Genomic DNA, 18078 nt, shown 5'->3' on the forward strand with positions numbered 1-18078 from the left:
ATAGAGGTGTATAAGATTTTGATGGGTATAGATAGAATGAATGCAAGCAGGCTTTTTCCGCTGAGGCTAGAGGAGAAAAAAAACCAGAGGGCATGGGTTAAGGGTGAAAGGAGAAAAGTTTAAAGGGAATATTAGGGAGGGGGCTTCTTCACGCAGAGAGTGGTGGGAGTGTGGAATGAGCTGCCGGATAAAGTGGTAAATGTGGGGTCACTTTTAACATTTAAGAAAAACTTGGACGGGTTCATGGATGAGAGGGGTGTGGAGGGATATGGTCCAAGTGCAGGTCAGTGGGACTAGGCAAAAAATGATTCGGCACAGACAAGAAGGGCCAAAAGGCCTGTTTCTGAGCTGTATTTTTCTATAGTTCTATGGTTCTATGACGGGTTTGTCGTATGAAGAGATATCGAACAGTTTAGGCCGATACTCCCAGGAATTTAGAAGAATGAGGGGAAATCAAATTGAGGTATACAAGATGATAAAAGGTATGGATAAAGTAGACGTGGAGTGGATGCTTCCTCTTGTGGGGCATTCTAGGATGAGAGGTCATAGTCTGAGGATAAGGGGTCGCAAATTTAAAATAGAGTTGAGGAGAAACTACTTCTCCCAAAGGGTTGTGAATGTAGACATGGAGAGAATGTTTCCTCTTATGGGACAATCTAGAACAAGAGGTCATGGTTTTAGAATAAGGGTTGGCAGACTTAAAACAGAGAAGGGGAGAAATTACTTTTCTCAAAGGGTAGTGAGTTTGTGGAATTCACGATCCCAGGGTGTGGTGGATGCCGGGACATTGAGTAAATTCAAGGAAGAGGTGGACAGATTTTTAATTAAATTAGTAAGGGTTTGAAGGCTACAATGAACAGGCAGGAAAGTGGAGATGGAGGCTAAATTGCCGACTGCTGCTCCTAATTCTTGTGTTCCTATGTACCGCATTGGAGGCAGTCCAGAGAAGGTTCATTCGGTTGATCCCGGGTATGGAGGGATTTCCTTATGAGGAGAGGTTGAATATGTTGGGCCTGTACCCACTGGCATTTAGAAGAATAAGAGGCGACCTTATTGAGACATATCGTATTCTCAGGAGTTTTGACACAGTAGATGCTAAGAGGTTGTTTCCCCTTGTGGAAGAGTCGAGGACCAGAGGGCATAGTCTCAGAGTAAGGGGGTCGCCCATTTAAAACAGAGATGAGGAGGAATTTTTTTTCTCTCAGAGGGTATTTTTACCGCAAAGGACTGTAGAGGCTGGGTCATTAATTATGTTCAAGGCTGAGATAGACAGATTTTTAATCAGTAATGGAATCAAGGGAAAGTGGAGTTGAGAATTATCATATCAAATCAGTCATGATCTTATTGAATGGCAGAGCAAACACAATGCGCTGAATGGCCCAATTCTGCTCCTAGGTCTTATGGCCCCATGGTAGATTATCGACAGTGCCTCCATAATTTCCATCCTTACTTCCCTCAGTATCTTTGTATGTATCCCATCCATTCCTGGTGACATAACAATTTTAGGTGTAGCAAACCTTTTTAATTCCTCGTCTTTATCAATGGACAACCTAACAGCAACACATAAATCAGCCAGGTGTATTCCACCTTTGCGATCTGCAAAGGATGATATCTGTAACACTAGCATTCTTGGAGGATGCCACATCCCCAGTGTCAAAAACGCGCTCGCCAGAGCCTGGCTTCGCTGGCATGGCTGCATGGTTCACACAAAGAGTTCCCTCACACCAGAGGGCAGTATTCTACAGTCAGCTGATCACGGGAACTCACACTATCGGAGGCCCCAGACCTCAATCTCAGAGCCTGTAAGTGGGACTCCACTACATGGGAGATCCGAATAGAGAAATCCCAGTCATCAAGCAAGCTCAACATCTGAGGAGAAGAGAGTCAGATCCCTACAGGATAAGCGAGTGTGCAGCAAGTCAATACCTTCATCCACCCCTCACACAGGGACTTCATATGGAATATGAAGTATGTAATATGTAATATTGTAATATATATATTATATCTAATATATTCATATGTAATAGTCAAACTACAATGTAGCCCAATCCATCATGCAAACCAGCCTCCCATCCATTGACTCTGTCTACACTTCCCGCTGCCTCGGCAAAGCAGCCAGCATAATCAAGGACCCCACGCACCCCGGACATTCTCTCTTCCACCTTCTTCCTTCGGGAAAAAGATACAAAAGTCTGAGGTCACGTACCAACCGACTCAAGAACAGCTTCTTTCCTGCTGCTGTCAGACTTTTGAATGGACCCACCTCGCATTAAGTTGATCTTTCTCTACATCCTAGCTATGACTGTAACACTACATTCTGCACTCTCTCTATGAACGGTATGCTTTGTCCGTATAGCATGCCAAGAAACAATACTTTTCACTGTATGTTAATACATGTGACAATAATAAATCAAATTAAATCAAATCATATCTCCAAATCAAGATTTGGTTTAACATAGAATCATAGAATCGCTACAGTGCTGAAGGAGGCCATTCAGCCCATTGGGTCTGCAACGACCACAAACCCACCCAGACCCTATCCCTGTAACCCCACGTATTTACCCTGCTAATCTCCCTGACACTAAGGGGCAATTTAGCATGGCCAATCCACCTAATGCACACATCTTTGGAGTGTGGGAGGAAACTGGAGCACCCGGAGGAAACCCACGCAGACACGGGGAGAACATGCAGACTCCACATAGACAGTGACCCAAGCCAGGAATCAAACCTGGGTCCCTGTCGCTGTGAGGTAGCAGTGCTGACCACTGTGTCACCGTGCCTCTCCATTACATCACATATGAGATGACACCAAACTAGATGGTGAGCAATTATTCTTGCTAAACACTCATCCATTGAAATAGAACATAGAACATAGAACATAGAACAGTACAGCACAGAACAGGCCCTTCGGCCCACGATGTTGTGCCGACCTTCATCTGAAACCAAGATCAAGCTATCCCATTCCCTACCATCCTGGTGTGCTCCATGTGCCTATCCAATAACCGCTTAAATGTTCCTAAAGTGTCTGACTCCACTATCACTGCAGGCAGTCCATTCCACACCCCAACCACTCTCTGCGTGAAGAACCTACCTCTGATATCCTTCCTATATCTCCCACCACGAACCCTATAGTTATGCCCCCTTGTAATAGCTCCATCCACCCGAGGAAATAGTCTTTGAACGTTCACTCGATCTATCCCCTTCATCATTTTATAAACCTCTATTAAGTCTCCCCTCAATCTCCTCCGCTCCAGAGAGAACAGCCCCAGCTCCCTCAACCTTTCCTCATAAGACCGACACTCCAAACCAGGCAGCATCCTGGTAAATCTCCTCTGCACTCCTTCCAGCGCTTCCACATCCTTCTTATAGTGAGGTGACCAGAACTGCACACAATATTCCAAATGTGGTCTCACCAAGGTCCTGTACAGTTGCAGCATAACCCCACGGCTCTTAAACTCCAACCCCCTGTTAATAAAAGCTAACACACTATATGCCTTCTTCACAGCTCTATCCACTTGAGTGGCAACCTTTAGAGATCTGTGGATATGGACCCCAAGATCTCTCTGTTCCTCCACAGTCTTCAGAACCCAAATGGGAGAATCCATCATTTATCAATTTTTAGCCTGAACTTTCTCCTCTTTCACTGTGACTTTGGCAGCATCGTTTCCTCATTCTCTCTGCCTACAAGTGGAAATCCCCTTTTGGTCCCTCATGAGTTTCACCTTCCTTCTGACCCTCTTTTCATTATTTATATGTCAATGGAAGACTTTTGGATTCCTTTTGATGTTAACTGCCGGTCTCTTCTCATTCTCTCTCTTTGCCTCTCTTATTCCCTTTATCGTTTCCCCTCTGACCTTTCGATATTCAGCCTGGTTCTCGTCTGTGTTACCCACCTGGCATCTGCCATACGTTCCCTTTCTCTGCTTCATCCTATCCTCCATCTCTCTCACCGTCTAGGAACAGTAAGAAGTCTCACAACACCAGGTTAAAGTCCAACAGGTTTATTTAGTAGCACGAGCTTTCGGAGCGCTGCTCCTTCATCAGGTGACGGCTCCGAAAGCTCGTGCTACCAAATAAACCCGTTGGACTTTAAGCTGGAGTTGTGAGAATTCTTACTGTGCCCTCCCCAGTCCAACGCCGGCATCTCCACATCATGGCCATCCACGAAGCTCTGGCTTTGCTTGTCCTTCCTCCCACTGCCCCCTCAAAGTGCTTTACAGCCAAACAAATATATTTTCAAGTGTGGTCACTGTTGTAGTGCAGGAAATGCAGCAGTCAATTTGTACACAACAGGCTCCCACAAGCAAGAACGCGATAGCGACTGGATAATCAGTGTTCAGTGATATCAGTTGGGGAATAAATTTTGGGAGATTCTTTGAGCTAGTGCCATGGGATCTTTTACTTCCAGTGAGTGAGCAGATGGAGCCTTGGTTCATCAGTTTCATAACGATGCCACCTCCAAGAGTTCAACATTCCCTGGCACTGGGTTTCAGCCTAGCTTCTGTGCTCCAGTCCCTGGACTTAGCCTAAAACCCACAACCTTCTGGTTCAGTGGAAAGAATGTTATTCACTGAGACACAGCGGACAGTGCCAAGTTCTACTGTTGTTATAACATCAGAGTAGGATTGTAGATTGATAGGGTCCAAGGTCTGATTGATGCCAGTTGTGCAACACTGTAATGAAGCATTTCTGGGAGATACAACTCCAAACGATAGGATACAATGTCTCATCTTTCACTAAGGAATGCAACAGAAGGACATAGAATTTGTTGTAAGATTTTTTCTCAGGTGGTTCAACAGGGTCCTGATGGACTGTGAAGTATGTGAGAATGGGCAGATCAGCAATGTGTTTTGGCGAACATTTGCCGCAGTGAGTCAGAGAGGAACGTTAAGTTTTCAAATCTCTAAGAAAAACAACTTTTCGAAGGTAGAAAATCAGCTCCTCTGGGATAATTTCTGAAGGACTCATGGATGAAAGCTAAGATTCTGGATGTTCTCGTAGACTCCCCAACACAACACACGCCAAAGGTCAGCTCTCAGCCGTCTAGAACGGGGAGGTCTGAGTTATGATGGTGGCACAGTGGTTAGCACTGTGGCCTCACAGCGCCAGGGACCCGGGTTCAATTCCGGCCTCGGGTCACTGTCTGTGCAGAGTCTGCACGTTCTCCCCGTGTCTGCGTGGGTTTCCTCCGGGTGCTCCGGTTTCCTCCCACAGTCCAAAGATGTGCTGGTTAGGTTGATTGGCCATTGACCCTGGTGTCAGGGGATTTAGCAGGGTAGATGTGTGGAGTTACGGGACTCGGCCTGGGTGGGATTGTGGTCGGTACAGACGTGATGAGCCGAATGGCCTCCTTCTGCACTGTAGGGATTCTATGATCATCAACCTGTGTTCATGCTAGGGAGAAGAGAATAAGGAAATTTCCATCAGACCCCAGGTTGTCCTGAAGTGCTTTACAGCCAATGAAACACTTTTGAAGTGTTGTCACTGTTGTGATGTAGGAGTACATGGCAGCCAATTTGTGCACAGCAAGCTCCCACATACAGCAATGGGAGAAATAATAGATACACTGGGTGGGATATGTTTCCCTCTCCATGGCGTGTCACGCAGTGGTAGGAGGGGGTGTTGGTGGCAAGACCATATTGTCCAACCTTAATTAACAGGGTTTCCTGTTGAAGACACCCTTCACCGCGGGGGAGGGGGGTGCCATCGGGGGACCGTAAGATACCGCTGGTGTGAATGGCAGCAGGATTTCGACAGCTGTTTGTGATCTTTGTTGAGGGATTAGCTTTGGCCAGGACACAGGTGGGGAAACCCTCCCACTCTTTCTTGATAAGTTCCATGGGCCCTTTAACAACACCTACGCCATCAGTTTTTTATTTCTTTTATTAGTTTCACAAGTAGGCTTACATTACCACTGCAATGAAGTTACTGTGGAAATCCCCTAGTCGCCACACTCTGGCCCCTGTTCGGGTCAATGCACCCTAACCTGTACATCTTTCAGACTGCGGGAGGAAACCGGAGCACCTGGGGGAAACCCACGCAGGCATGGGGAGAATGTGCAGAGTCCACACAGACAGTGACCCAAGCCGGGAATTGAACCCGGGTCCCTGGTGCTGTGAGGCAGCGGTGCTAACCACTGTGCCACCGTGCTGCCCCTAAAATGCTCATTGACGGAGCCTCCACAGCCCTCTGGGGTCAAGATCACAACAATTCACGTCCCTCTAAGTGAGGAAGTTCCTCCTCATCTCAGTCCTAAATGGCTGACCCCTTATCCTGAGACTGATTCCTGGTTCAAGACTTTCCAGGCATGATGTACAGCCTCTTTGCATCTATCCTACCAACATATACACTCCCCTATAACAATACCATCCACATTCATCACGGATATATGTCCAAACAAATGGCACCAACCATAACCATTTATCATGCTCCGAGGAGACAAGTACAAAGGTGCTGCTTTAATGTATTTTAATGCACAGCATTGTCTGACCTAATTTAAAGAGTCGACGTGTTAAAAACTATGCCAACAGTTGGATGAGGTTCAATGGAATTGTGTGTTGAACCACACCTGTGCTGCGTCATTGCGATTGCTCAACCCGGATTGCAAATTATGTCCTCATCTCGAGTTACTGTCAGCCGGATTCTGGTAAAATCCCAGAATAAGGAGCTAGTGAGCTCAATGGGAGGAAGTGGGCGGGGGGGGGGGGGGGGGGTGGAGGCAGGGTGGTGCAATGGGGGGTGATGTTGGAGTTGGGGGGAAGGAGATGTGGAGGACTGGGGTGGGGGTGAAGTAGGCGGTGGGGCGGGGGGGGGGGGGGGGGGGGGGGGGGTGGGGGGGTGGGGATTATGGTGGGGAAGGCTCATGTGTGGCCAGAAGTAACCAACTGAAATTAGTTACCATGCCAGGAAATTACAACCAGAGCTTATATTTGTGCAGTGTCTGACATGGCGGCACGGTAGCACAGTGGTTAGCACTGCTGCCTCACAGCGCCAGGGACCTGGGTTCGATTCCCGGCTTGGGTCACTGTCTGTGTGGAGTTTGCACATTCTCCTTGTGTCTGCGTGGGTTTCCTCCGGGTGCTCCGGTTTCCTCCCGCAGTCCAAGGATGTGTGGGTTCGGTGAATTGGCCATGTTGAATTGCCCCTTAGTGTCAGGGGGACTAGCTCGGGTAAATGCATGAGGTTTTGGGGATCGGGTCCGGGCGGGATTGTGGTCGGTGCAGACAGGCTGGGCCTCCTTCCGCACTGTAGGATTCTACGGCTCCAGTAGGATTCAATGAGGAAGTGGGTCAGACAGTCAGAGAGAATGAGAATAAGAGGCCACTGAAAAGATTCACAGGAATGGTTCCAGGGATGAAGAGCTTGGGGGAGCTGGGGTAGCTTTCCCCGGGATGAACCAGGTGTTCAACATCATGAGGCAGTCTGGGGAAAATCGATAAGGAGAAACTATTCCTATTGGTGGAAGGGTTGAGACCGGAAGATACCGGCTTTAGCCAATTGGCAACAGAAAGGACAATGACGCAAGGAAAAACCCTCTTTATACACTGAGTGGTTAGGATCTGGAATGCGCTGCCTGGGACTGTGCTGGAGGCTGATTCCATCAAAGCTTTCAAAAAGCAATGAGATCATTGTCTGAAGTGAAAACATTTGCAGGGCTACATTGGGGAGGAGCCTGGGGGGAAAGGGAGTTATTCTTGTCACGAGCTGCACGGTGGCACAGTGGTTAGCACTGCAGCCTCACAGTGCCAGGGACCTGGGTTCAATTCCCGGCTTGGGTCACTGTCTGTGTGGAGTTTGCACGTTCTCCCCGTGTCTGCGTGGGTTTTCTCCGGGTGCTCCGGTTTCCTCCCACAGTCCGAAAGACGTCCTACTTCGGTGCTAAATTCTCCCTCCGTGTACCCGAACAGGAGTGTGGGCGACTCGGGGATTTTCACAGTAACTTCATTGCAGTGTTAACGTAACTTACTTGTGACAATAATAAATAAACTTTAAACTTTAAAGATCTGGCAAGGGTTGATGGGCTGAATGGCCTCTTTCTCTTTTGTAACCATTCTTATGGGAAGAATTTTATCATTGGAGTCAGGATTTTGGCCAGAAACGTGTGTTGGCAACAGGCATGGCCCCCAGCTGGCAGAACGCCCCCCCTGGGCCTTGCCACCCTGTGCAGAACCGTCCACCCTGGAAAGCTGCCAATAAAGTAGTGCAGCCTCAGTGGCTCAACCAGAAGCAGGGGCTACAGCTGAGGAAAGGACGGACCCTGCAGCCGACACCAGGGAGGCTGAGAAAACATCTTGAAAAACCCTACACTAAGGAGCAATTTAGCATGGCCAATCATGGGACGGTGGCACAGTGGTTAGCACTGCTGCCTCACAGCGCCAGGGATCCGGTTCAATTCCCGGCTCGGGTCACTGTCTGTGCGGAGTTTGCACATTCTCCCCGTGTCTGCGTGGGTTTCCTCCGGGTGTTCCGGTTTCCCCCCACAGTCCGAAAGACCTGCGGGTTAGGTTGATTCATAGAATCCCTACTGTGCAGTAGGAGACCATTCAGCCTATCCTGTCTGCAATGACCACAATCCCACCCAGGCCCTATTCCCGTAACCCCTCATATTTACCCTGCTAATCCCCCTGACACTAAGGGGCAATTGAGCATGGCCAATCAACCTAACCCGCACATCTTTGGACTGTGGGAGGAAACCGGAGCACCCGGAGGAAACCCACGCAGACACGGGGAGAATGTGCAAACTCCAGACAGACAGTGACCTGAGGCCCAGTAAGTAGTCTCACGACACCAAGTTAAAATCCAACAGGGGTATTTGGTAGCACGAGCTTTTGGAGTATCGCTCCTTCATCAGGTGAGTGGAGAGTTCGATTCACAAACAGGGCATACATAGACACAGATTCAATTGCAAGATAATGGTTGGAATGCGAGTCCTAACAGGTAACCAAGTCTTTACAGGTACAGACAATGCGAGTGGAGAGAGGGTTAAGCCTTACGGACTACAATTTATTAGCTGAAACATTCAGGTTCATTTTGCCCACGAGCTGTTAGGGTGGAGGAAGTTGCTGACCGAGTCATTGGATTTGTCAATATTGACTGCAGACATTGAAAAGCCCAGAGATTTTGCTGATAAGCTGGTTCCTGCTAAGCACGACAATGCCACGCAGTCTGAAATGTGGTTGGACAAGGAACTCGCGAAACAGCGACTCAGCATGTGACATGCTGACTGGAGTTACAACATTGTCCTTCAGAGTACAAACCAGAAGACAAAGGAGTACTGTGGAACATGTCCTTTCATTTACTGGTAACTAACACTGTAAAAGTCACACCCTCAGCGTCCCCACCACACTACAAAATGTCAACAAAAGAGAACATGAACCAGTTATTTCCTGCTCTGTTTGTTCTGATTTCTCCCATTCCTCAGCCCTCCCCAACACCTGGGACCGGAGCCAGAAATTCCTGATCGACAGTAACCTCCCTCGACATTCATGATCCTCAGAATGTGCCTCAAAAAGCTACTTCTCCAGAGTAAGCACAATCCAAACAGTAGCATTGAGGGAGCAAAGTAGTGTGAAAACATTAGAAATAGGAGCAGGAAAAGGCCATTTGGCCCCTCCAACCTCCTCCACCATTTGATGAGATTATGACTGATGTTGACTCAACTCCACATCCCTGCCTAACCTCTATATCCCCAAGGGTGTTGGCACAATCCCAGCAACTGCAGGCCGGTCAGTTTAACTTTGGTGGTCAGGAAACATCTAGAATGAGTAATTCGGGACAAAGTTATAGTCACATGGACAAATGTGGGTGAACTGAAGGGGAAATCATATTTAACTAACTTGCTGGACATTCTGAGGGAGGGTTATAGAGTCATAAAGTCATAGAGGTTTACAGCATGGAAACAGGCCCTTTGGCCCAACTTGTCCATGCCGCCCCTTTTTTTAACCATTGCGTTAGTCCCAATTGCCCGCATTTGGCCCATATCCCTCTATACCCATCTTACCCATGTAACTGTCTAAATGCTTTTTAAAAGACAATATTGTACCCCCTCCTACTATTACCTCTGGCAGCTTGCTCCAGACACTCACCACCCTCTGTGTGAAAAGATTGCCTCTCTGGATCCTTTTGTATCTCTCCCCTCTCACCTTAAACCTATGACCTCTAGTTTTAGACTCCCCTACCTTTGGGAAAAGATATTGACTATCTAGCTGATCTATGCACCTCATTATTTTATAGACCTCTATAAGATCACCCCTCAGCCTCCTACGCTCCAGACTAAAAGTCCCAGTTTCCCATGAATAACCTCAGCCAGGGTGGGAATCAAACCCGCGCTGTTGGTGTCACTCCGCATCACAAACCAGCCATCCAGCCAACTGAGCTAAACCAACTGGGTAATACTGTTGATGTGACTGATGTATGTGGACTTTTAAAAAGGCGTTTGATACGGTACTGCACACCAGGCTGGTGAGCAAAGGCACTAGTTTGGCCTCAGCTGGAGTATTGTGTCCAGTTGTGGGCGCTGCACTTTACAAAACGGCAGCCCAGAGACGGTTCACTGGCTTGATCCTGGGTATGAAGGGATTTCCTTATGAGCAGAGGTTGAGTAGGTTGGGCCTGTACTCACTGGAATTTAGAAGAATGAGAGGCGACCTTATTGAGACGTATAGAATTCTCAGGGGTTTTGACAGGGTTGATGCTGAGAGGTTGCTTCCCCTTGTGGGACAGTCTAGGACCAGAGGGCATCATCTCAGAGTGAGGGGTCGCCCATTGAAGACAGAGATGAGGAGGAATTTCTTCTCTCAGAGGGGAGTGAATCTGTGGAATTCTTTAGCGCAGAGGGCTGTAGAGGCTGGTGGTTAAGTATGTTCAAGGCTGAGATAGATAGATTTTTAATCGGTAAGGGGATCGAGGGTTATGGGGATAAGGCCGGAAAGTGGAGTTGAGGATTATAATATCAGATCAGCCACAAGATCATTGAATTATGGAGCAGACTCGATGGGCTGAATGGTCTAACATCTGCTCCTAGGTCTTATGGTCTTATGGGAAGGATGTAAAGGCATTGGAGAGAATGCAGAAAAGATTCATGGGAATGGCTCCTGGGATGAGGAATGTGAGTTATGAAGATAGATTGCAGAATTTGGGACTGTTTTCCTTGGAGAAAAGAAGGCTGAGAGGAGATTTGGTCGTCAGAGTAGACAGGGAGAAATTGTTCCCACTCGTGAAAGGATCGAGAACCAGAGGGCACAGATTTAAGGTAATTAGTAAAAGAAGCAATCACAGCGTGAGGATAAATTTTTTCACGCAGCGAGTGGTTAGGATTTGGAATGTACTGTCTGAGAGTGTGGTGGAGACAGATTCACACAGCGGGTGGTTAGGATCTGGAATGTACTGTCTGAGAGTGTGGTGGAGACAGATTCACACAGCGGGTGGTTAGGATCTGGAATGTACTGTCTGAGAGTGTGGTGGAGACAGATTCACACAGCGAGTGGTTAGGATCTGGAATGTACTGTCTGAGAGTGTGGTGGAGACAGATTCACACAGCGGGTGGATAGGATCTGGAATGTACTGTCTGAGAGTGTGGTGGAGACAGATTCACACAGCGAGTGGTTAGGATCTGGAATGCATTGTCTGAGTGTGGTGGAGGCAGATTCACACAGTGAGTGGTTAGGATCTGGAATGCACTGTCTGAGAGTGTGGTGGAGACAGATTCACACAGTGAGTGGTTAGGATCTGGAATGCACTGTCTGAGAGTGTGGTGGAGACAGATTCACACAGCGAGTGGTTAGGATCTGGAGTGCACTGTCTGAGAGTGTGGTGGAGACAGATTCACACAGCGAGTGGTTAGGATCTGGAATGCATTGTCTGAGAGTGTGGTGGAGACAGATTCACACAGTGAGTGGTTAGGATCTGGAATGCACTGTCTGAGTGTGTGGTGGAGACAGATTCACACAGTGAGTGGTTAGGATCTGGAATGCACTGTCTGAGAGTGTGGTGGAGACAGATTCACACAGCGGGTGGTTAGGATCTGGAATGCACTGTCTGAGAGTGTGGTGGAGACAGATTCAAATGTGGTTTTCACAAAAGAATTGGACTGTTATCTGAAAAGGAACAACACTCAGGATTGCAGAGAGAAGGCAGGAGAATGGCACTCGGTGCGTTTCTCATTTGTAGACCTGATGCAGACAGGATGGGCTGAATGGCCTCCTTCTGCCCTTCCAATTCTGTGACTTTCTGACTTAACATCCCTGCTGGGAACATGTGTCAGAAATCCAGACATACACCACGTGTTTTCCGAGTTTGAGTTCATTGGACTGCAGGTAGATGCTGGGAGTTTGGTAAGGGCACCTCACCACAAGCATTCATTCCCTAATTCCCAATCAATAACTGCAAGCAGCACAAACTCATGACTCCCAACAGAATAAAACCGCGTCAATGAAATTTGGAGCATCCGCATTTGGGAAAACAGCTGAGGACTAATGGGGTGGGGCCGGAGATATGGGGTGGGGTCAAAGGATTGTGGGCTGGGGTCAGAGGTTAAGGGCGGGATTTTACGGTCTTGCTCGAAAATCCCGCCCCAGGTCAACGGACCTTTCCGCGCCTCGCCCACTCCGATTCCCGTGGCGAGCGGGGCGGTAAAACTCCGGCCTAGAAGTAAGATCAGTGAAAGTGGGGAGTTGGAAATCATAAAATCTGTAAATGCAGAAGGAGGTCATTCAGCCCATCGAGTCTGCACCAACAACAATCCCACCCAGGCTCTATCTCCATAACCCTACTTATTTACCCTACTAACCCCCTGACACTAAGGGCAATTCAACATGGCTAATCCACCTAACTGGCACATCTTTGGACTGTGGGAGGAAACCGGAGCACCCGGAGGAAACCCACGCAGACACGGGGAGAACATGCAAACTCCACACACACAGTGACCCAAGACCGGAATTGAACCCGGGTTGCTGGCGCTGTGAGGCAGCAGTGCTAACCACTGTGCCGCCGTGATGAGATGGAGTCCGAGGTTCTGGGCAGGTTGAGAGAGGGGGCAGGGTCTTATATTGAACAGATTGGAGTCATTAACTGTCCCTTCTTAATACATTTCATTTTAACCATAATGTTGCCTTGAGGGCCATGTGTCCTGTGTATGTCAGGGAGAAAAGATGGAAGAAATTAAAATGGTTAGGGTTTGATGTCATGGTTTGGAAATAACAGCATGTGTCGGGAAGTTAGTAAATGCAATGGAATAGGTGCAGGAATGATACTCTCCGCATAACATTGTTACCTCCTATCCCTGGACTTTTGTTATGTCTCCCTTGTCTCTTTCCAACATTGGGCCGAATATTCATGTCTTGTCCGACCCTGGGATCGGTGTCCAAACCACCACAGTCCAAAGATGTGCAGGTCAGGTGGATTGGCCACAGAAATGCACGGGGTTACAGGGATAGGGTGGGGGTGAGGGCTTGGGTAAGATACTCTTTCAGAGAGTGATGGGCTGAATGGCCTCCTTCTGCACTGTAGGGATTCTACCATACTCATTTGTTTAGTAAACAACACACTTACCAGTTGGGATGGCAGCCAAAGCGAGAGCTCCATTGTTTTCTGTCCCTCCTTTCCTCTGCCAAGTTCGGTCCCTCTCTCTCCTTCCTTTCTCCGCTGAAGCCATTAACCCTTTGCTGAGATGTGGCTCCTGAGGCTCCATTGCCTAACTCACCTTTCCAAATGTTTTGAGCTCAGGCTGCTTGACCCTTGTCCAATGCATTCACACACTGTCCAATCCATGTCCCAGGGCAGTAAAAAGGAGCAGGGAAACCTGTCGATTCTCTCGCTGTCTAACCCAGAGAGACCGAGGCAGCAGCTGTCACTCAGCAGAAACTGGGGATCTGCATCGTACAGGAAACCCAATCCTACAGCCAGCTAAAGCCCTGAGGGGAGGGGGAAGACAGTGTCGATAGAGAGGAGGGGAGGTGGGAGAGAGAGGAGGGGAGGTGGGGGAGAGATGCTAAGGCCAGTGAATTCGATCAGATTTTAAACAGAAAGGAGGCATTATTTATTTACAACAAGTCATGGTGAATTTTTAAAATTCATTCGTGGGACAGGGGCATCGCTGGCTGGGCCAGCATTTATTGCCCATCCCTAATTGCGCTTGGAGGGCAGTTGAGAGTTAACCACATTGCTGTGGCTCCGGAATCACATGTAGGCCAGACCGGGTAAGGACGGCAGATTTCCTTCCCTAAAGGACATTCGTGAACCAGATGGATTTTTCTGACGATCGACAATGGTTTCATGGTCATCAATAGATTCTTAATTCCAGATTTTTTTTAATTGAATGCAAATTCCACCATCTGCCGCGGCGGGATTCAAACCCGGGTCCCCAGAACATGATCCGAGTTTCTGGATTAATAGTCTAGCGATAATACCACTAGGCCATGACTTCCCCAACGAACACTGTATGGAAAAGGTGTTCCCCAATTTAGCTTCTACAAATGTCTACAAATCACTAACATTAAGAAACAGAAGAAAATATTTCCCAGGACGGGATCTTGAGACCGCGGGATCTTGAGACCGCGTTTGCCGTCCGTGGTTTGGGGGCTGGCTTCAAGATCCAATGAAGCCTGAGATCGTGACTTCCGATTTTCGCCGCCCCTTGCTGGCGACATCATCAGGATTCCACCCACAATGGGTGTGAACCTGATTTAGATACATTGCACACATTTCCATACGGATAAAGACACCCCCCCCCCACCGGATATTGAGCCCCCGCCATTTCTCAAACCACACCAACATGACGTCATATTGATGAGGTTTTCAACAGGTTCACCCAGACGTGAAACTGTCGTGGGAATCATCCAGATGAACACAGCCTCCAGAGGAAAGGGATGTGGCCAGGCAGTGACCTGGCATTATCCCCTGGCACTGCCCCCTGGTATCACCCCCTGGGATTATCCCCTGGCACAGGTTGGTGCCATGCTGTGACATGATGGCACAGTGGTTAACACTGCTGCCTCACAGTGCCAGGGACCCAGGTTCGATTCCCAGTTTGGGTCTTTGTCTGCGTGGAGTTTGCAGGTTCTCCCCATGTCTGCGTGGGTTTCCTCCGGGTGCTCCGGTTTTCTCCCACAGTCTGAAAGGCATGCTGGTTAGGTGCATTGGCCATGCTAAATTGCCCCTCAGTGTACCTGAACAAGCACCGGAGTGTGGCGACGAGGGGATTTTCACAGTAACTTCATGGCAGTGTTAACATAAGCCTTGTGACTAATAAATAAACTTTACTTTAAAAGACATGCTGGTTAGGTGCATTGACCCGAACAGGCGTCGGAGTGTGGCGACTAGGGGATTTTCACAGTAACTTCATTGCAGTGTTAATGTCAGCCTACTTGTGACACTAATAAATAAAACTTCACAAATTCCACCACAGCAGCCCAGACAACCCAGAACATTTTAAATCAAACGTCAACATTCTGTATGAAACACTGAAAAAAAAGCCAATTCAGTTTAGCTTCCAGTGATTATGGATCTTTTTAAAAACAGTCCAGTTTCCAGACCTGCATCTTCACCAATAACAAACCAGTTCTTCCTTGGGCCAGGCCCCCATGTTTTGCTGTAATCTGATTGGTTATTGTGATCTGTTGCTTACAAACAGGCCAACAGGGGTAAGAATACTTCCTACGTCCATCTTGAGTGCAGAGGAAATACCTTTCGAATGGGAGTAGGGTGCATTCTCAGAAGGGGATATTTGCAGGGCTGTGGGGACAGCAGGAGCAAGGGTAATTAAACTGCCCTTTCAAAGAGCAAGCATAGATAGGATGGACCAAAGATCCTTCATCTGGGTGCCACGGTGGCACAGTGGTTAGCACTGCTGCCTCACAACCCCGGGGATCCAGGTTCGATTCCTGGCCTTGGGTCACTGTCTGTGTGGAGTTGGCACATTCTCCCTGTGTCTGCGTGGGTTTCCTCCGGGTGCACCGGTTTCCTTCCACAATCCAAAGATGTGCGGGTTAGGTGGATTGGCCATGCTAAGTTGCCCCTTAGTGTCAGGGGGACTAGCTAGGGTAAATGCATGGGGTAATGAGGATAGGGCCTGGGTGGGATTGTGGTCGATAGGCTGAATGGCCCCCTTCTGCACTGTAGGATTCTATGATCTGTTCTCTGCAGTTCTTAGAGATTGGTCGCTTTGGGAAACATCTAAAAGAAAGGAAGTAAGGCAGAGAGTCTATTGCAGGAAATCCTGAGCTTGGGGCCCTGATAGTCGAAGATAAGGTCATCAGGTGAAGGAACTTGAGGATGCACAAGAGGCCGGAATTGGAGGAAGTTTGAGTTTGCAGAGAGCTGGAAGAGTTGAGAGAGATGGAAAGTGGCCAGGTCCAGTGGGCGATTTGAACACGAGTATAAGAAGCCGAATAAAGACAGAAAGTGCTGGAGAAACTCAGCGGCTCAGAGTCTGTGGAGAGAGAAACACACGGGAATGGCGGCGCACATTAAAAATCCGGAGAGACACGGAAAGCACAATTTGCCTTCCGCTGAGTTTCTGAATTCTAATCTTCCAGCCCCCTTACCGATAGAGTGACCTGAAACAGGCTGCGGGATCCCAGGAAGCTCATTTTAGTACATTCGCATGTCATTAGTGAGCACACTCTCCGAGACTTCTCCCCTCACTGGATATTCAGAGGGCACCTTGATGTGAACCTGTTGTGGGGGTCTCCCTGGGGGGGGGGGCATAAAGGTCAGTATAACCCCAGGGGGCAGAGAGACATGGCCAGACAGTTGTCTGGCAATGCCCCGTGGTACTACCCCTTGGCACGTGTTGGCACTACCAGGTTGGCATCGTCCCCATGTCAGTCTGACAGTGTCAACCTGGGCCAAGGCCTGGGTGGAAGCCTCTGGGGAAGGGGCAGGGTGGATTCATTCAGATTTCAAAGAATAGAAGAATCATAGAATCCTGACAGTGGAGAGGCCATTTGGCCCATTGAGCCTGCACCAACAACAATGCCAGCCAGCCCCAACCCCCGTAACCCCATGTATTTACCCTGCTGGTCCCCCTGACTCTAAGGGGCAATTTAGCATGGCCAATCTACCTAGCCTGCATACCTTTGGACTGTGGGAGGAAACTGGAGCACCCGGAGGAAACCCATGCAGACACGGGGAGAGCGTGCAGACTCCATACAGACAGTGACCCAAGGCCGGAATTGAACCCGGGTCCCTGGTGCTGTGAGGCAGCAGTGCTAACCACTGTGCCACCGTGCCGCCCATAATCCATTTGGTTGTGGACTGGGAGTGGACGAAGGAACAGTCAGTGATGACATTGAGGGGGATGGGTGCCGGCTCCAACTGTGGGGAGGAGGGGGTGATGATCGAGGGGAAGGGGGGAAATGGGTCGCTGATTGGGGTGGGGAGGGGAGCCCCTGAGAATTCTGTGGTGAGTTGGGGGAGAGATTTACTCAGGTTCTGATTAGGAAGCCATTTAAAGATGGCGGCTGATCCGGGTGCAGCTGGGGTTCGGCCAGTGAATTGAGGCCCCGCCCCCTGTATGACAGCGTGAAACACACCCCCTTGATTTTTTTAGGCAGCGCGTCGTAAGACCTGGAGAGAAATTTGCCGATTTTCTAGCTGGACACAACACTTGGTAAGATTCCCCCCCACAGTTGATGTTTCAAGTCTAAGTGACCCTTTGACAGAACTGAGTTGCTGAAGCTGGAGCCAAAATCGGTCAGTGAACACAGGGGGAACAGGCAAATGGAACGTGAAAGGCGGATGGTGATGGTCTAGTGGTATTATCGCTAGACTATTAATCCAGGAACTCAGCTAATGTTCTGGGGGCCCGGGTTCGAATCCCGCCACGGCAGATGGTGGAATTAGAATTCAATAAAAAAAAATCTGGAATTAAGAATCTACAGATGACCATGAAATCATAGTCGATTGTCAGGAAAAACCCATCTGAAGTCTGTCGTCCTTACCCGGTCTGGTCTACATGTGACTCCAGAGCCACAGCAATGTGGTTGACTCTCAACTGCCCTCTGAACAAGGGCAACTAGGGATGGGCAATAAATGCTGGACAGCCAGTGACGCCAATGTCCCACTAATGAATAAAAATAA

General features: G+C 48.7%; 1 protein-coding gene across 4 annotated transcripts in view; it reads left to right on the plus strand.

Moving 5' to 3' along the window:
• The window catches only part of LOC144491740 (monoglyceride lipase-like), an 80640-nt gene that overhangs the window by 4582 nt on the left and 57980 nt on the right, over positions 1-18078 (plus strand). The gene's annotated exons all lie outside the window — the stretch shown is intronic.

The sequence above is a fragment of the Mustelus asterias genome, chromosome 3 (assembly GCF_964213995.1).
Source record: "Mustelus asterias chromosome 3, sMusAst1.hap1.1, whole genome shotgun sequence".
Taxonomy (NCBI): Eukaryota; Metazoa; Chordata; class Chondrichthyes; order Carcharhiniformes; family Triakidae; genus Mustelus; species Mustelus asterias.